The following is a 21226-nucleotide window of genomic DNA, read 5'->3' as shown; positions in this document are numbered from 1 at the left end:
GCTGACTGTGGCTCAGATCATGAGCTTCTTACTGCAAAATTTAGGCTTAAATTGAAGAATGTAGGGAAAACCACTAGACCACTCAGGTATGACTTAGATCATATTCCTTGTGAGTACACAGTGAAGGTGATGAATAGATTTAGAGGATTAGATTTGGTAGACAGAGTGCCTGAAGAACTATGGACGGAGGTCCGTAACATTGTACAGGAGGCAGCAACTAAAACCATCCCAAAGAAAAAGAAATGCAAGAAAGCAAAATGGCTGTCTGATGAGGCTTTACAAATAGCTGTGGAAAGAAGGAATGCGAAAAGCAAGGGTGAAAGGGAAAGATATAAGCAACTGAATGCAGATTTCCAGAGAATAGCCAGGAGAGATAAGAAGGCCTTCTTAAATGAACAATGCAAAGAAATTGAGGAAAACAATAGAATGGGGAAGACTAGAGATCTCTACAAGAAAATTGGAGATATGAAAGGAACGTTTAGTGCAAAGATGGGCATGATAAAGGACAAAAAAGGCAGGGACCTAACAGAAGCAGAAGAGATTAAGAAGAGGTGGCAAGAATACACAGAAGAACTATACAAGAAAGATCTTAATGTCCCTGATGTCCACGCTGGTGTGATCACTGACCTTGAGCCAGACATCCTAGAGAGTGAAGTCAAGTGGGCCTTAGGAAGCATTGCTAACAACAAAGCTAGTGGAGATGACAGTATTCCAGCTGAGTTATTTAAAATACTAAAAGATGATGGTGTTAAAGTGCTGCACTCAATATGCCAGCAAGTTTGGAAAACGCAACAGTGGCCACGGGATTGGAAAAGGTCAGTTTACGTTCCAATTCCAAAGAAGGGCAACGCCAAAGAATGCTCAAACTATCGCACAATTGCACTCATTTCACATGCTAGCAAGGTTATGCTCAAAATCCTACAAGCTAGGCTTCAGCAATACATGAACCGAGAACTACCGGATGTACAAGCTGGGTTTCGAAGAGGCAGAGGAACTAGAGATCAAATCGCCAACATTCACTGGATCATGGAGAAAGCACGAGAGTTCCAGAAAAATATCTACTTCTGCTTCATTGACTGTGCAAAAGCCTTTGATTGTGTGGATCACAACAAACTGTGGCAAATTCTTAAAGAGATGGGAATACCAGACCACCTTACCTGTCTCCTGAGAAATCTGTATGCGGGACAAGAAGCAACAGTTAGAACCGGTCATGGAACAACCGATTGGTTCAAAATAGGGAAAGGTGTACGACAAGGCTGTATACTGTCACCCTGCTTATTTAACCTATATGCAGAGTACATCATGAGAAATGCCAGGCTGGAAGAATCACAAGCCGGAATTAAGATTGCAGGGAGTATCATCAACAACCTCAGATATGCAGACGATACCACCCTAATGGCAGAAAGTGAAGAAGAACTAAAGAGCCTCTTGATGAGGGTGAAAGAGGAGAGTGCAAAAGCTGGCTTGAAACTCAACATTAAAAAAACTAAGATCATGGCATCTGGACCCATCAATTCCTGGCAAATAGAAGGGGTAGAAATGGAAGCAGTAACAGACTTCATTTATTTGGGCTCCAAGATCACCGCAGACGGAGACTGCAGCCATGAAATTAAAAGACGCTTGCTCCTTGGGAGGAAAGCCATGGCAAGCCTAGATAGCATATTAAAAAGCAGAGACGTCACCTTGCCGACAAAGATCTGCATAGTCAAAGCTATGGTTTTTCCAGTAGTAATGTATGGCTGTGAGAGTTGGACCATAAAAAAGGCCGAGCGCCGAAGAATTGATGCCTTTGAACTGTGGTGCTGGAGAAGACTCTTGAGAGTCCCCTGGACTGCTAGGAGGTCAAACCAGTCAATCTTAAAGGAAATCAACCCCGATTGCTCATTGGAAGGATCGATAATGAAGCTCAAGCTCAGATATTTTGGCCACCTAATGCGAAGAGAGATCTCTTTGGAGAAGACCCTGATGCTGGGAAAGATTGAAGGCAAAAGGAGAAGAGGACGGCAGAGGATGAGATGGTTAGATAGCATCACTGAAGCAATGAGCATGAAACTGAGCAAACTCAGGGAGGCAGTGAAGGACAGGAAGGCCTGGCGCAATATGGTTCATGGGGTCACGAAGAGTCGGACACGACTTAACGACTAAACAACAACAACAATGGGTATGTTGATATATTTTTGTAGAGTATTTCCTGTACAATCCAACCTCAAATATCCTAGAACCTAATAAGTCAGTTAAGAAATAAATCAGTTAGTTGAATTCTTAAAAGATGTCTTGAAGCTGCAGAGTCAAACTAATTTGACTGTTGAGTTTTACTAAAAGAAGTAACTTGAGCCACGTAAGAAGTGTCTTTTACTGAAAGACCAAGCAAGGAAACAAGTTTTTTTCCCCAGTATCCCAGAGCATACTGAGAGTGTGTCTGTGTGTCTGGGAGTCTGGGTGTGTGGCATTGTAAGTGTTCTGCAAGCTTTATGGCTTTCTGCAGAAGAGAAGTCTTTTGTTATGATAGGTATAAATCCTTTTTTTCAGGAATGTTCCTTGCTACCAATGCTTTATATTTATTTACCAGAGAATATTGGAGCTTTGCAGGCTCACGACTACCAAACAGTGAGCCAGATTGTCACCTAATGTTTATTATTCAGGATGGGCTTCTTCATTATGCTAGGCCAAAAACCAACCAACCACTTCATAGTTTATTGCTATGTATAAACCAGATTATGGAAGTGGTTTAGGGAAGAATCAATTTATGACGGTATCACTTTTCATTATTAGATGCATATCATGTTATCTTGAGTTACAGATGTATGATTAAAGGAGGGATTAGAGGGAGGAATTGTGAACAGAAGGTTTTGTGCACACAGCTGCATACAGGGAGAATGCTTTCCAGAAGTTATCAACTGGAAGTTAACTAGATTATTGTGGCCATGGTGCCTACTACATAAGAATGATGGCCCTGTAACCTGCTTTGTAAATTAATTTAATGCAGGAAAAAGGTCATATCTATTCCTTTATGATGACACTTTTTAAAAGTTGTCTTTTTATGCCATACAATGGCCCATCTCAAGCAACAAAATGCCTTGGTCTAGCATAATGTTCACTTGTGATCTCCCCGCAGTACAAAAGACGTTATCATACTAACATTCCTATCCATATCCTAAGTCTATTATTATTGCAATTGTCTTTGATAGGACCTAATGAGGTTTAGGTTTGTGTGTCCTCAGATTGCTTGATGGCCAGGCCTGAGGGATTAGCCATCTGTCAGAACTCACCAACCCTCTTTACTTGCCACCTCTCCCAGCCTGAAGATCAGCTCTTCAGGTTGAGAGAGATGGCAGTCACAGGGGAAGAGGCTTTTTATTTGGTAAATCTCTGAGCCACATCCTACTCTCAGATATTGTTTGAACTGCTTTTGAACATGGATGTAGTTTCTGGAAGAAATTAATTTTGTAGTTTATTGAATATGGTTTAGCAGCCTTCTAGAAGAACAATAAACCCATGTTCAAAAGCAGCCCAGATCTCTGCCTCCCATTTTATTGTGGACTCTTACCACCAGCATGAGTTAGTTGCTTTTGGGTTAATCCAGGTCTCTAAAATGAGGATTAGCTCACAGACCAGGCAGTATAAGGAAAGAGCTTGACTTGAGATATCCAGATTCTATCACTGCCCCAAGCACAATGTAACTGTCAGCCTAAAGTAACCAGAAGGTACCAGATTGATCCTAGGGATCAATCTTTTGAGGGGTCACCTGAGAGTGCAACCACCAAAATGATCATTGAGAGAGGTCACAGTGTACCTACAGTGAAACTACCATGACTTATTATCTGCTCATGGGGAAAAGAAACTACTTGAGCACCAGAATAACTAAGGACAACTTAAGACTCTCTGGAGTTGGGCTGGGGATGAGAAGAAGGCAACAACATGGGAACTCAGCAGATAAAAGCAGTAACTGTGGCACATTCATTTCGTGATTAGATGTAGGTGGGGAAAGACTTAGAGAGAGGAGGCACATTTCAGTCTGTGAGTTAGCTGGCATGGAGAGAGCATGATCTGATAAAGAGAAGGATTTGTGTAAATCAGTAGGGAAAGGGAGAGAAAAAGTTGCCTTCTATGATTTTTAAAATATTTACTGTATTTCCATTTTCTCTGTGAATTGGACATTTTGCCAGAATAGAGCTCTGTGGATTTAGAGGAGCTGTTTTATGCTTTGGAGTTCAGATTCAGCTCTGCTTTGTATGTTCTTTGTTTATTACCTTCTCTTGAATGCTACTGAGGTTCCCTGGCTGCCCCAGCAACTACTTTGTATTGACATCCAGAACACTGTTAGTGTTCCCTAATGTTAGTGACAATCTTCACAACCTCAAAAAGGTTTGGCAAAAATGAGAGTTAACATAACATCAGTCCTGTATAAGGAACTGTAACTTTCTTCCCCTAACACTGCAGTTCTAAAAGTATGAGAAGCAACAGCCATCAATTTCCTAATGAGTATGAACATCCTTTATACGAAGCATGTCATGTGTACAAAGTTCCTCACATGCAGATGCTCCAGGACAGCCATGAAAGATATAGGAGCAACAGCAAATATATCTCCATGTATTCCCATAGCTTGATGTGTTTCACTCTTGAGTTATATATAAATATGAAAACATACGTAATGTACATACCTATCACATTATTCCCTTTCAGGGTAAGCAACATTCTACAAAGCACAGAAAAGGAGCACGAACTAGTAAGCTGAAGAAATTAAAGGCAGGAAATATGAGAAAGGAAAAGGAAATCTAACTAAATCTAGTTTAATCCACTATATTTCTCCAGATCATTCTATCCCTGAAAATCACCTGGGTATGCGCCCTTTTGTACATCAGTCTCTATGATGCATGTGGCTTGAGAAAGCCAGGGTATAATTCCCTGGCTCAGCTCTCCCCTCCCACAGCAGAGAAAGTGGAAGAATTCCCAGCAGAGTTCCGTCGTATACTTAGACCCGAAAATGGAATGTTCACCAAAGGCTTTGCTGGCACCACCAAACAAGAGCCCCAAGAACAGAGACTCAGCCTTGTAGCCCAAACACAGCTTATCATAATCCCTTGCTGCCTTCTGTGATTCTGTAATACAGGCCTACTTGAGTTACAAGGCACTTTGAAGGTCTCATCTTCTTCCATTATTTGTCTTTCACCTAAAGTATCCACAGATGTAAGCCTGCTTGCCTGTCGGAGCACTGTACTTAATGTTTTATAAATCAGTACTTCCAACCTCTTACATGCCTTAAGATGATCATGGGGGAGTGTTGGAGCAAGGCAGGCAATCTTGCTGCAGGAGCACCCCCTGCTGATTGTTCAGGAGACCAATATTAATAACATGGTGACTGCTGGGATCCCTTGCAGATGATCAGGTGTGAAAATTAGTAGCCCAACTTGGTTCCTATCCTTCTGAGATGAGGGTATTTTAAAAATATATCTTCTGGAAAATTAGACAGACGGTGCAAACGGGAACTTTTGTGGGATGCCTCAGCTGAGAAGAAAACCTGCAATATGAGCACCTGTCCAAAAAATATTTCCTGTAGAACAAAAGCGAGGGAAATCAAACTACTTTTTAATGAAATGGAAGACAATTTTATCAAAGCACTGTTTTCCATGACGTGGAATGGATAGAATGAGTACTTGGTGGATGTATCATTTCATGATTTTAAGGAATATTTTAAATGGCTATTCCTCCATTTAAAGCTCAGATGTCTCTTGCTGAATGGTATGCATTCCCAACAAAATGGACTGCTTGTCACATTAAAATACATGGAACTACTAGTATGGAGCTTGTCTGGAATATTTCAGGGATTAATACATCCCATTTTCCATATGCAGATAATTGTCCAAGGTAATGAGAAAGTCAGCATAAAAGGAAACATGGGCAAGAAACCTGATAGGCCTAGTGTATTTGCTGATACCAGTGTTCACAATGGATATTTAAAATACATAAACGGTATGGTATACACTCTAGGAACACTACATAACTGATGTTGCCCATAAAATTGCCTCTACTGCTTTAAGATTTAATTTTCTCCAAGGTAATTATGTCAGAGAATGTACAATCAACATGAGTGAGTCTAATGGGGCTTGATTTGCATAAAACAAAAATTGAAATTGAATAAAATGTCTGACTGAACCACAATTCTACAGGAATGTTTTTACAAATTAGCCTATTTGATATAAGATCTATGCAATCAATAGTTCCTTTTAATCCACAAAAATATGCAAACCTTGCTGGAAAACTTCATAGTCACAGATACATAGATAAATAGATATATACCCCTTTCCTGTGCTGGCATTGTTAAAAAATGTGAAGACTCTTTAATTTACATGATTTGGTCATGTTCAGTCATAGCTCCCTTTTATAAGTTATAAGCCCTCAGGAAAAAAAATATAAAAGTTAAAGAGGCAAATGTGAGGCATATACCCAAAAAATGGAATTTGACATTTTATGAAGAACTCTGGTTCTACCAAGTCTACGGCTCAGCAAAAAGAATAATTCATAATCCATAAATCAAGGCTATTCACTTCATCATATGCTTTCTCTACATCAACAAATAGATAATAAACTTTCTTTGTACTCATTGACCCCTTCCATGCCCTTCTGATCAGGATTCTGCCAAACACCTTCCAAGGCACACTTACAAAACGAATCCCTTTGTAGCATTTGCCTTCACCGGTGCTACCTTTGCTTTACATTGGAGAACAGTGACAGCATTTTTCCAAACATCAGGCATGGATACAGCCTTCAGCGCATGTTAATTAAGGTGCACATCCACTCCATAGACAAACCATACCCATATTTTAACATTGATTCATTTATACCTTCTATTCCAGCTGCCTTAGTACTTTTTGACATTCTCACATTTATGCCTTTTTTTCATCATTTTTTTCTTGCACACTAATATTTGTCGCATTCATTTCAATTCCACTTTACAACATATCATTATCATTCCCATTCAAATCTTTAAAATACACTTTCTAGCATTTTCTCACTTCAGTTTCAATCCAAACCACTTCATCATTTTTATTTTTAATTCTATTCACTCTGAATGCTACTTCTTTAGCCCTCTTCATCCACTTCCAAAACAATATTTTGTTTCCATCAAAATCACTCTGCATTTTCTCTGCCTTGTTTAATTTTAATCCTTCGATTACATTTCTTGGAAGTATTTATCCTTTCTGTACATATTATACAGTACCTTTCCCTCAACTTTATTTTTTTCAATAATTATTCTCATTCATATATATTTATTCTCATCCTCAGTCACTTTACTTCATGATTCCACCAAACATCCTTTCTCATTCTTCCTATTAGCATAAATACACGCATTTCTGTGGCCCTCTGTAGAACAATTCTTTTTACTCTGTTCCAAACAGCTTCCACATATTCTTTCCTTATGTCTACTTTCCATTCATTTTATTGGGGGATTAATCTATTCTCCAATATTTTTTCTTACAGAACCCATACTTTCTCTTCCTGCTGTTTGTTCAGTTTCACTCTCCTTTATTTCCTTTATTTTCTCTGCTCTTGAGCCTATGAAAAAATGTCTGTCTCATTCAGTAACATGGGTCACCCTTGCATCATTCATCAATTCAATTTTTAATCAGCAACATCATGCTTTTTTATTCATTCCTTTTCCAAGTATATAAAACCATAAATTTCTAAGCTGATACTTGACCAGTCATCATTATTACTTATTTTGGGTTTCCCAAATGCTGGATCACTTTTTCTATAGCCTAGTTTTGTTGCTGCCCATCAATTGATGTCACTGAATGGGATATGTCTTCTCTTGGATTGCATAGCTCAGGATATTGCATAATTATTTTCCCCAAACTTATTCCTGATTCTTCCAATATCACCTTTCACTGAAGCTTAATGCACAGCTAGCTGATGGATTTCTATTTTAAGATACACCCATAACAACCTAAATGACACCAATTCACATTTCTGACATATACTTTAGCCCTTTTGTTCATAATTAAGCCTACACCTTCACTTTCCTGCAGGAAAGTTTATCAACTCCATTCCACAATCAGACCAACTTTATTCAGTTCTCTCACAACCTTCCCCTTTTTCTTAGTTTTATAGACACACAACATATCTATTTGTATTTTATGTCATTTCATTTCATTTACATTAACAAAATAGAATCCATTTTCTATTGTACCATTTTTTGCCATTCCAAGTTGCAACTTTCTTTTTTTTAATTTATATTTATTAAGATTTTTTTTCAAGGAAGGAAGGAAGGAAGGAAGGGAGGAAGGAAGGAAGGAAGGAAGGAAGGAAGGAAGGAAGGAAGGAAGGAAGGAAGGAAGGAAGGAAGGAAGGAAGGAGTAAGAAGTAAATGAGAGGGAAAATAAACTAAAGTTAAGGAATATATGAAGGACTTCCGACCTTCTTTTCAAAAGATAATTACAGTCTTAATATCCTTCTTCCCTCTTAGATGTTATACAAGTCCCTTCAGTCCCTCTTTAATCCACATAATCTTCCAGTCTATAAAACATCATTTCATTTCTTTCTTCTTTCAGCAAAAAGTCCATATAAGATTTCCAGTCTTTCCAAGTTGCAATTTTCCATATGCCATGATTGTCACCAAAATGGTCCATAGATAATTGACCTCCACTGCCCATTATGACCTCCACTCAAGACTTAAAGTTAAATTAAAAGTTAAAGTTGAACATTAATTTTAGATCACATAGTCAGACCTCTTGGCCTATTGGTTAAGAACAAGTATAAATAGTTCAAATATTCCTCTGGCAATGCTTCAATTAATCCCCTAAGGATCACTGTTGTTCTAAACCAAAGACAAAGTGCCAATTTATATCTTGAAGGTCATATCTGCAGTAACAATGCAAGCATACCAGAATCAGAAACAAAAATAAATTGAAATGAAACCATGTACATATAATACATTCATCAAATTTACCTAATATAAAATGAAAGGAACAAATAAGAATCAACAAATTTTTCTTGGCCTCCCAAGTCATGATTCAACCCCCTCTAAAATAAACCAGTCCTAGAACCAGCTCAGAGTCTAATACAGCCTGTGGACTTTTTTCCCACTTTTACTTGCAGAACTTTTCTAGCTCAGAAATGTTCTTTAGCAATCTTGCAGGTATCATATGTTTGAGATCTCCCACAAAAATTCAGTAATATTCACGTCTGGAGAACGTTAAGGCAATTCCAAAACTTTATTTTTCTTTCCTGTAAGTATTTCATGGATAATTTGGAGGTATTTTTCAGATAATTGTGTTGCTAAAGTATCCTTCTATTTTCAGCTTCAATGTCTTCACTGACTGAGGGAAATTAGCTTTTTAAATATGTTGATATTCAGTTGAATCTATTGTTCATTTCACACACATAATATTTCCTGTACCACAACCCCAAAATATAATACAGCCACCCCATGCTTACCAATTGGTAAGATATTATTTTCTTCAAATGCTTCACTCTTTTTTTTTTTTATCCAAATGTATCTTGTGAGGTAGTGGCCAAACAGTTCAATTTTTGATTCCTCACTCCAAACTACTTTGTTCCAAACATTTCAGGCTTATCAAGGTTTTTGTTTGCATACTTTAGACAATGACTTTTGTCATAAGCTTCGAAAACAACTCTGCCAAGCAGATCATTGTTGAATAAGTAATGCAGTACTGTGGATTTGTGCACAACTATTCTAGTGTCAGCTAAACTTTTCAGCAGATCATTTGCAATGATTTGTGAGTTCCAGCAGAGATTTTTCTTGGTCTTCCAAATCTTGCTTTTTCTTCAACAGTTCCATGTAACATCAATTTCTTAACCATTTTTTTCACAGTTGAAATTGCTAGCTGGAAGTGAATGGATGGATGGATGGATGGATGGATGGATGGATGGATGGATGGATATAGATAAATAGATGATAGATAGAGATCCTCCCTCTGCTTTGTAACAGCTTCAGGTGTACCTGGGTGAGGCTTAGGGTACTGGCGCTTGCAGCATTGTTAGTTTATTAGATTTGTTTTTACCTCAGGGGACATGAAAGGTGTTATATATTGGATGGTTTTGGTTCTTATTTGTATGGTGTCTTTATCTGTTGTTAGATGCCCAGAGTCACTATGGTGAGCTGAACAACCATATAAAACTAATTTAAATAAATAAAATAAGGTTGCTCTGAATGATTCATCTTTCTTTGATATCAAAGACATCTTATGTATGTTTTACTGACTTCTGGACTTGACTAGAGCTTGTGCCTCTTCTTGAAACTCTGATGTCAGACTGCTGATTGAAATCCTGGTTGCTGCTTCTGCCTAGCCCTTCCAACACTGATGAAATGCTATGGTCTGATTTACAGCATTAAGACTTTGTTCAGTTGTGAGTGACTGTTTTATGGCTGCTCTAGTTTACTCTTTGCCTGAATCTTGCCAGGCTTTGAAACGAAGTTTAGGAAGTTTGCTATAAGGGGTTGCCTAAAGTACTTGTACCAAACAGATGCTGAAAAACCCCTTTGCTGCCATCTAGTGCCAGCCTGGATATCTGTAGCCTGGATATAGTAGCCCTATGATTGCATTCTTAGAAACAAACACTTCAAATGCTACAACCAGTCAAATAATAGATTCACAGGTTCCTTTCATAAGAGAACAAAAAAAATCAAGTGTCATTTTTCTCCCTGAGATCTATACACTATGTATTTTTCCCTTCCTTAGATTGTAAAATATGCAGTAAAGGAAGGAACTATGTTTTTAAGCTTGCTGTGCAGAAGAAATCAAAACAGGTCTTTGATACTCCATAAATAGAGCCCAGGTATTTTTTAAAATAATAATCTCTTTGTCCCTGTATTGATTTTGGAGAATTAAAATGAGTATCTAAAATCAGTGTATGTTGCATTTTAGCATGCATTTTAGTATGTTTAACCTGGACACATGGTTTTGTTAATAAGTTACAACAAAAATCAGCTAGTACTAAAGTAGAGGTACAAAATGGTATAAGATAATCAGTGGATGACCAGTGGAGAGACAGTAGATTCATAAAGACAAAATGAATTATGATTTTTAGAATGAAGGGCATGTCCAGGCTCAACATTCCATTTCCAGATGGCAGACAAAAAAGAAGGGGAACTTTTTTCAAATAAATATGAGCATGTTTGTTTCATTTTTAGAAAATGAAGGATAGAGACTACTTCAGAGTCATTCTTTTAAGTCTTGTGTTGAGCTTACAGATCTGGTTTGAATAAGATTTTTGTCTTTCTTGAATAGAAATCATATGTGATTCCAGGCAATAGCCTGGACCATTTGCTAAAACTAATTGTTTGTTGGTTAAAAGTAGGGTAGAAGATTGTTAAAGCCTTCCCTGGAAATGTACTTTACAGGAACTATAATGTTTTTTGCAGCTGCCAGGAATTTAAGACAGCTATGGACATGTGATTCCTCTTGTTTTCCAACTGAATAGATCCCCACACGATGCCATTTTCCTAGCTGAATGATTACATGTAGTCTGTTTCATTCCTCCTCCTCCTCCTCCTCCCCTCATACTGCATGCAGAAATAATTACTAACAGTAAAATCAACAAAAAATCCCAATCTACATTTTACACTTAAATAATTATTTTCAATGTGAGGCAGTGGCCTCATCCTTATGGCCCATTATCTGTGGCATGAAGATATCTCATTAATGGCTTTCAAGGTGTCATCTTTGTCTCATCCCCATCCCATTGTGGGAACAGCCTACATTCATCTTTAGCTGTTCCAGTTTAGAAGTAGTGTTTGCCTCCTTCATCTGATGCAAATCTTGCATTACAAATGATTTATGATGCCTGTTCAATAGGATGCTGGAGATGACACACTGGGTACCAGAACCTGCCCAGCTTCTATTGGCCAATTGGGCTGGTGCAGTAGACACTGTTTTCCAAGGCCATTCTGCTTTTGGCAGCAAGGGAGTCCAGTTCTTTACAGATTGGCTCTTTCTCTGGACCTGTTGGGTTTCAAAACCCAGGATACCCATGATCAGACCTGGGTAATGAAAGAACTCCCACCTCTCTGCAAGAGCTCAGAAGAGGAGCAAGAGAAGTGGGGTAGAAGTAGACTCTTTCCTCACCAATACTCCAATTGCCAGCTGATCCATGGGATTGGATTCCTGCTAACAGGAGAAATGGGGAGAGAAGGCTGTTCCCCCCCCCCCCCCCCCAGTCTCCAATGACATGGAGCTAACCAATGTGATTGGAGAGCCAGTGGAGAAAAAATTGGCACCTTGCCACAGCCAGGAAAAGGGTTGACAGGCACTGCGGGTGGGAAGAGCTCCTGTTTCATCACATGGTCCACCATATGTCTGTCAATCTTTTTCAAGCTATTTGTAAGCATGGGTTTAGCGTTCTTGTGGAAGATCTGTACTTAAATATAATATAGTGCTCTCTATTCTCCTGCCATCTGCAAAAATACAGTAGGTGAGAGGTGGTAGGGTAGTGCAGTGAAGTAGTAGGAGATCCCACTTTGCCAAACAGATGGACAAGTTGCCAGGAGAAGTGAAGAGAGCTATTTCTAAACCAGATCTTGCATGCTTCAAAAGCTAATTTGTGGAATGGGTGGGCATTTTTCATTAAAGCAGAAGAGCCCTATAGCTTAATTGCAGTCAGCACATTTTGGGAAACTACTGCATCAACCTAAACATTTGTTTAGCATAGGTCACCAGCAGTACATTAAAATACAGAAATAATGTAGTGAGAAAAGGCATGTTATATAAGATTATGCCATTGGATACCCACTAAAAATGAGCAATTCCTCTGTTACCATTAAATGTAGATTGGCATTCAAGCTGCAATTTCATGCATACATACTAGAAACAAAGTTCTAATCTGACTGGCTTTACTTTTGAGTATCTTGTGGTTCCAGATCCTTTTTAATTAGTTACTTGTACAGAGGAAAATAAAATACAATTGCACATGTCCAGTGGTTGTCCTGTTAAGACTCAGACCCTGGCCCCTAAATAATGGTGCCTTTGCTTGTCTGGGGGAATGGCTTCTGAGTATTAGATACACCATTATCTATTAATCAAACCAATCAATTCCAGCAATTGTTTTGAATTTTTGACAGACCTTGATTAGGTGATAGTAGATATTCCACATAACTCTTGTATCTCTTGCTGAACCTGCAATATATACCCTGGGAATGATTTAATGCCATATGGGAAGCATTTTTAAATCTCACTGATTCTGCCTTGTTTACTCATATGTTAAACTGAGTGCAGTGGGGCTTATTTCTCAGTAACCCTGATTAGCACTCAGACTTAAAGATTGTTGGAAGGCTGGTAAAATAATAGCACAGGACTCTACAATTCTGTCATTCTTGAATCAGATTTCTAGGAGTAGGGTATTAGCTTGTATGCTTTGAGATCATGCCTGACAAAGAAGAATCAAAAACACTGGCACAGAATTAAAAGGCTCTGTTAATAGGTTGTCAAAAGCTAGGAGGATCAAATAGGCTCTGATGATCAGAGAAGATGTTCCTTTTTTCCCAAACTCATAAGGGCCAGACGCTAACCTAGCTGACTACTTAGGCTATCTGTAGAACTTGGAACTGAATAGGGGGCCTGTGTGTATATTTAAATAAGCCTTATATTTAAGAAACACCATCAGTCTCCAGTGGTCCCACTTCAAGTAAACTAAATTTTTAGTAAATTCTGGCACCCCTGAAACTTCCTATCAGTCAGATGGGATGCAGGTAACAATGTGTCCATAAACATATAATTGAATAAGCTTTAAAAAAAAAAAACAACCTGCAGCTAAACCATTTAGATTATGCTGATCCTCATCCTGTCATTTATCTTGATCTTAAACTTTACTGATAATCCCAGTTCATGAGATGACCTGATTCTATTACTCTAACCAGATTTTTAGTACATTATTTGATCTACAAGTCTTGTCATTTATCTGTGCAAGCATTTGCCTTCTAGGAAGATCCCTGCCTATGTCAATGGATTAGATGATCCATATATACATCACCTGTTCTACAAGACAAATAAAAGGAAGAACTCTGAAACTACTTACCAATACATTCACAAATTGAGGAGTTCAATCTGTAAACTTTTTGTTGGCAGATCTAATTCCTTATGACAATAATCAAGTAGTCTTTTTTTTTTCCTTTACAATCTTTTCAAAGAGAACCGTATTTGCTAGAACTCCTAGATATTAAGCTAAGTAGTATTTTGGGTAAATTTTCTATTACTTAGAGGTTCTATTAGTTGTAACTTAAATTCTTTGTTTAGAACATTTCTATGGGATTCTTCAATTTCGAGAACATTTTTACAGAAAATGCAATTACCAATTAATGAGGGAGGATTCGGTTTTTCGAATCTGGAGCTATATCATCATGCTTACCTATTGTTAAGTATTAAATACCAGAAGCCAACAATTAGTATTAATTTTCCAATTTGGGCAACTTTGGAATATACATATATAGCACCTTTGGTTGGATGGACAGTATTAGAGTCTAAATACACTAAAATTCTAGTATCTCTGGAAACAATTATCTCAGTTAGAAAGTTATGGTCTATAATGTCCAATAAAAAAAGATTTGATCCTTTTTCCCATGCTAAATTGATGTTATGGGGAAACGAACTTTAAAAATAGGGAAGAAGATGGTGATATGGAAAAATTGGATAGAAGCAGAGACTTTGGGCCAACTGATAGAAGATGAAGACGAATTTTTAACATACGCTGTGTTGGGAGTTAAATAATATCTATCAGATGTAATTCAGCGGCAATATTTACTAAGATCAATATAATATTTCATGATTACTTATGTTATATTAAGGCCTTAGAAATAGGAACATGAAATTGTGGCAGAAGGACAGCAGTACACAAATATTAAAAACAAATAAAAATCTGACTCCCTGCAAATAGGAAGTTTGTTCAAGCAGAGAAACTTTTAGGAAGAGAGAGAATGGCTATTTTAGCCATTTGATTGAAGGATAGAAGGAGCAGGACATGCTGGCTACCTTATGCCTTTCTATAGGGCATTTTGGTGCATGCCATGACACCTGCCCCATATCCTCCCTAGGCTGGTTTTCTGTCCTCAGGTGGAATGAAGAATGCTGCTTCATCACCTAAATAAGTTTCCATGGCCAGCTCCTCAGTTACTTGGTTTACTCAGATAGTAAAATGCTACTTATAACATTTATAAATATAGCTTTAGATTACATCCTTCAAGAAATCTCTGCAGCTCTGAAGGACTGGCTGCAGTATCATTCTTTAGAGAAATTTTGAGGTGCAGGAACTGCCTTCCTTATCTTTCACTCACTTGAGTCAAACCCTTTATTATGTAAGTAACTTCTGCAAGACCATTTCATGTTACCTGGCATTTTGATTTCAATAAGCGTTAAGCCAAGTAATCTTTATTCTGTGAATGACCAGCACAAAGTAAACAAAGAGACAGACAAATAGCACAAAGCTACAAGAATAAGCATCATTTATCTTGGAAGGAAAACATGTTAAGTGAAGGAAGTCCAAATCCTGATGACGACACAATATTTTTGATGGCACCATTAGTAGCACTGTGAAATTTCACATTAGAGTGATCTATAGAAGTCATCCTACCAAAGAGAATTTGAAAATAAAACATTTCAGACTGGAAGTTACATTTAGTAGTTCCAATGGAGGCGAATATGTGTAGCTCAGGGTTGAACTGTGGAGTCAGAGAACCCCAAGGACTCCACATTTAGTAGTTCATATATTAATCGATGTATATATTTAAAGTTGAAGGGAAAATTGTGAAATAGCCCTGCTTGAAATGTTCTAATTAATCCATTATGGTCTGTTTTTAGCATAGCATACAAGTGTGAATAGACCCAACCCATTCAGAGTATCAGACTACTGTACATCTGATGAAGTGAGCTGCATCTCACAAAAGCATATGCTTTTTAATTAAATGTGTTAGTCAGAAAAGGTGCTACTAGACTCCTTCTGATTGATAAAAAGCCAATATTTCTGAGCTTACTATCCTCAAGGTGGGGAAAAAGAGGAGAAGGAAGAGGAGGAGGAGCTCTATTCCTCCTGTAGGAACTGGGCTAAAGGAGAGAAAATAAGAGTATCATTCTTCTAATGAAGAAAAAGCAGAGCAGAAACAAAGACCCTAATAGTCAATAAGAAGATGTAAAGAGCTGAAGTGTGAGTAACTGCATCTGGAGCTAGGAAAAAGTATTGGAAAATAAAACCATTTAGACCTGAAATTACATATGATAGATCATATCAAACTATTCCATCCGGAATTTTCATGATCTGCTTCATGTGATAAATAATTATTTTCTTATGTTTTGCAACTTTCAGAAATAGTCACAATTTCTAAAAACTAGCCTAAAACCAACAGAGGACAAAAACTAATTAATGCTAAGATTTTTAAAAAATGGACTAAATCTGTAATTAAAGAAGCTTAGAAAATTCAGGGGAAAGTCTTAAACTGATAACCAAAAGGCCATATTCTGGAAGTCCCTTTGGGAAGGGGGTTCCATAACTAGGGTGTCACACCTGACAAAACCCTCTCCCTAGTATCTACCTCTCTTATTTTTTTTAGCTAGTCCAACCTGGAAATGGGCCTCCGTGAAGAGGAAGGACAGGTATCAATTGTCAGGTAATCTGGCTAAGCAATTTAGAATTTCAAAAGTTAGTGACAGAACTTTGAATTGCAGCCCCTGCAGATGACAGAGCATTTATGGGATGATTGGGATCCATGGAACATTATCTGTGAAGGAATATGCTCACTGACCTGAACAATTTTACATAACAAATTGGACTGAGAAGCTTACCAGGATAATTCTCAGGAGGCTATATCTGACCAAAGCAGATCACAGCTACTGTATCGACTAAAGCTGATAAAAGATGCTTTGAGGCCTCAGGCCATATGCTAGATTTAAAACCACTCCCCAAATACTAACCTGATTCTTTCAGAAAGCGCAATTCCCTGGTTTAAAACAGACTTAATACCGCTTAGCTGAGCAAATGAACAACCCATGAACTATTTCTGCCTTGCCTGGGTTTAGTCTGCTAATTAACCTTCAGTCAGTGCTTTGCCACGCTGGCACCAGTTCAAAATTCCCACTGCCTCATTTGCACTTTGCACTTTGATGAAAAAGAAATGGGTGTCATCTGCAAAGCTGGTATGGCAACTTGGGTGGTTTTTCAAAGCAGCTCCCAAGCTAGTAAGTAGCAGCTACTGTTACAGAAAGAAAACAAGAAGCCCCATTTGTATGGGACCTTATTTTCCTTGGTTGTGGCCATCCAGGACATGCCTTATTAGAAGGTCAACCATCACTCCAATTAATATGCCAGTCCACTGACTATTTTGTGTTATTTATTCATTCATTTATCTATGTTAAGTATTTTTACATGCAGCAATTTTTATATATTTACTGGAATGTTTTTAAGGAACCTGAAATGACTACGTAATCTTCCACTTCTTCCACAATGGTAGCACTGTATTTATGCCTTATGGCATGTGATCCAGCTGTAAATACAAATCATAAACCATACCTGATCTTTCAAACTCTGCCTGTTACTTCCACACTCAAAATACTGTGCACTACTCTGTGACACTTGACAGCAGGTTCTGCACCATTGTGCAACCACAAAATGGTAAATGCATATGAGAAAGGAATATGTCTATGCATGTGCCCTGTAGCATCTTTTAAACAAATGAAGGCTCCAATGTAGAGTCTCCTTTGGTCTCAGTTAAAGGCTGCATTGAAAAACAAATTCAATGACCAACTAAATGCAAGCACTGATAGGGCAAGTCTAAGGCCTTTCGAAGGAAATTCCACAGCTGGAATGAAACACCAAGGGCCTGATACAACTTTCCAATTTGGTCGTCTGGGTCATCTTTTTGTTCCAGCCAGAGACTTGAGCCTCAGCAGGACAGTTGGCAAATGCTGCGGAATAATTCCACAAGAACTTCAAAGAGCTCTCTGGAATCCATCCATCTGTTGAATAAACTCCTCTGTCCCCACAGAAGAGAAAACTCTGAACAGATAATGAGCTACCTCTCACCCAGTCCTATACAAAATATCAGATACAGCTTCTAAGATGATAGAATCTAGTAGGGATGCTGTTTCGGGTATCATATTTATAATATGGAGAGAGCTTGACCATGGGCATTATTTACACTGTTGGGGAGCACTTGGATGTACTGGATTAGTATCTGTTTGCTCATGCCAGGTGGTTACATGTATGCCTTCTATTCTTGCAATCAAATTAGACAGACATACATATCTCAAAGTTTTTCTTGAAATCACATATCCTATTCCTCCACCACAAAGCAGTGATACTTCTAACGCAAAAGGACCTGCCATTTTTTTTTAGTCACTTCTTTATAACTAAGGAAATGTGGAGTATATTCTGAAATATTAACTGAGAATTCATTCACAACCCTGTGTTTCCAATAACCATTGCCCTGGAATGTCAGGAAGTAAATTTGACATCTGTAACTTACTTCCTAATGGGACTACTCCCTATGAGTAGTCATAGTATTAGCAGTAGCTGTCATCCTAATGAATTAGCAATTTCAGGGACATGACATTAGAAAGAAAATAGGATTTGCTTCTTCATATCTAAAAGTCAAACTTCCTTTTGTCAGTTATTTTTGCACACCCACTGAATGCTGACCTCATCCCAAGGCAAATCATAGCCATGTATCTGGTTGAACTGCAGCTTGCTAAATGTTCATCAGTGAAATCAGCACTTTAGGATATGTGAGTTTAATAGAGCTAAACTGTTCATTGAAGCAAATACACAGTTTCCATAATATCAATAACAGATGGATGCTGTAATGGTAGAACACAGTACCACATGCATGCAAACTGGATTAACAGAACTTTATCTTCATCTCATTTCTATGGATTTTCGCTGACACTCCTAAGTAAATCAATAGAGACAAGACTGAAAGTTTATCCCGTATATGTGCTGGCTCCATAAGTGTTTTTCAGCATTATATCAAACCCTCAATTACTTATCTTAGTATTTCTGCAAGCAAACCTCTTTGCAACACAGTCTACGCAAAACTGGAGTCACCAAGGGCATCACATTCTCTATTAAAACAATTCTAATCTGGCATTTTCACACATTACTAGTCAGTCACAGCTCATACTGACTTCAGCCAACAGGCTCATAATCTTCACGGTATGTTACCATCCCATTCTCCCACCCATCCATTTCTATTCTATCTTATCCTCAACATGTGCAAATATTACCTCATCCACCCCAGTGCAGCTCAAGAGATTAACCCCAAAGTGATATGATTAATGTCTCATTAAAAAAAATCCCCTGATATTTATTTCTACATTTTTCTTTTAAGTCTTCTGGAACAGTATGACATTGCTACTAGATATTGCTTTACAGATTTCCCAGGCTTAGGACCAAACAGAACATTAAGTTTATATGAATCTTAGAAATTCAATCTTTGCATAAGATGGACAATGCAGGTTTGACAATTTATTCTAAATTTTCTTCTTGCAGTGGGGTATGAAAGGAAATATATCATCACAGACATCTAACATGACACTGTATGTATGGTGTGTGTGTAAATGTATGTTTCTTAAATCTTATCTCAGTGGAATTTCCCAAGGCTCAGTCTTAAATTGGGCCATTGTTCCTTTAACATAAAGCATTAGCATGCCAGCAATTTACAGTCTAGATGAATGCTATGTTGATATGATACAGCAGCACATGTAGGTGACAAGGCAGAATTTTAACCGGATCCTGTGGAGCACCATACAATAATCATGTTTGAAAAGGAGAAATAAAGCTTTCGAAAATCAGTATCATTTCTTTTTCTTGTATCTCTTGATACAAAAATAGCTGTTAATAATCATTGGTGCATAGACTGGCAGATAGCCAATTTCTTTTAATAGAAGAAATCACTTGCATAGCCAATAGCTGGAATTATTCTTTGTTTGTAGCAAACTTTTATAAAGATCAAGAACATCTGTTTGACTATCAGTCATTGAGAAGTACCTGAAGGAAGACCTTTTCCACTTATACGTTGGTTGTGAGTTCCCTCTAGATATGTTGTTGCTCGGTATAGAAAACACAGTGATGAGCTAAACAGATCTTTAGTCTGATCCAGTGTAGTCCTTGGTTATGTTCTTTTTTTTTTCTTTTTTTTTAATAACAGGAGTCACATATCCTCCAAAACTGCATGGATAAGTTACAAAATACAGTATGGACGCTCCCACTCCTTGCTTGCTTTATACCATGAGACAATGGAAAATCTGACTTAGGCCGTTGGTTTTCAGCCTGCTAAAATAAAGGTGGGAAAGTTGGCCTAACATGACGGAGACATCCTAGAGACTCTGTAAAAGCTGCTTGGAGCTCTTTGGACTGCACAGAGGATTCTAAAGTGTAGAAAAAATTGCATGGAATTCACTGAAAAATGAATTGTAAACTATAGTCACTGATGAAGTGGGATTTTTTTTAACCTCTCTAATCTAGTTCTCTTACCCTGTACAAGCTGTTAATCACAGATTCAAGTTGCATCAAGCCCTTTTTAAAAAATCAAATCAACAGGCAAGTAAGAAGGAACAACCATCAGCATCTGTGCAGACTCGAAGTCCCTAGAAGAACACCCGCACAGGACATTTGTCACAAGAAAGCAGCTGCTGTAGCCTCAGAAAACAGCACTTTTCTGCTGGTCAAAAGGAGCAGAAGGCAAATGGGTTTGGTTTACATACAACTATTTTTGTTTGTTTTTGTTAAACACCCTTACTGATTTTAACCATCTGTATTTGTTAACTTGTTTCATTCTTTCGTACTTCGGAGTACAAACAGTACCATATGTGCATTCATACTGCTGGCTTCTTGGCTCAATACAATGTAGGACCACATTTCCATTTAGCATAGGGGTAATGAGCTTCCCAGTGAAACTGGAAGAGAACATCAGAAATGATAAGATACATGGATCAATACGAATAATAATAAAACTGGCAAACGTTTAGCTTATAGTAAGCTAAATGGGCAGAAACCAAAGAGCTGTTTCATATCTTACAATGTTAATATTATAGAGCTGCATATTTTAGAGCTCTATAATATTATTAGAGAGCTGGTTTGGCATAGTGGTTAAGGCATCAGGCTAGAAACTGGGAGACTGGGAGTTCTAGTCCCATCTTAGGCATGAAGCCAGCAGGGTGACCTTGGGCCAGTCCCTCTCTCCCAGCCCTGGGAAGCAGGCCAGGGCAAACCACTTCTGAAACCTTGCCAA

At 38.0% G+C, this 21226-nt stretch overlaps 1 long non-coding RNA gene across 4 annotated transcripts in view; it reads right to left on the bottom strand.

Annotated features, from left to right (window-relative positions):
* The window catches only part of LOC112541014 (uncharacterized), a 91272-nt gene extending 74272 nt beyond the window's left edge, over positions 1–17000 (bottom strand). For all 4 annotated transcript variants that reach the window (XR_015797877.1, XR_015797878.1, XR_015797881.1 and 1 more), the window contains exon 1: positions 16914–17000. This is a non-coding gene — a long non-coding RNA (uncharacterized LOC112541014). The remainder of the gene's footprint in view (positions 1–16913) is intronic.
* Between the last annotated feature and the right edge of the window lie 4226 nt (positions 17001–21226).

This window comes from Python bivittatus, unplaced genomic scaffold (genome assembly GCF_059951505.1).
Source record: "Python bivittatus isolate LINGU-HERP-01145 unplaced genomic scaffold, Pbiv_v1 ctg000020_np1212, whole genome shotgun sequence".
Taxonomy (NCBI): Eukaryota; Metazoa; Chordata; class Lepidosauria; order Squamata; family Pythonidae; genus Python; species Python bivittatus.
This window is presented reverse-complemented; position numbering and strand designations above follow the sequence as displayed.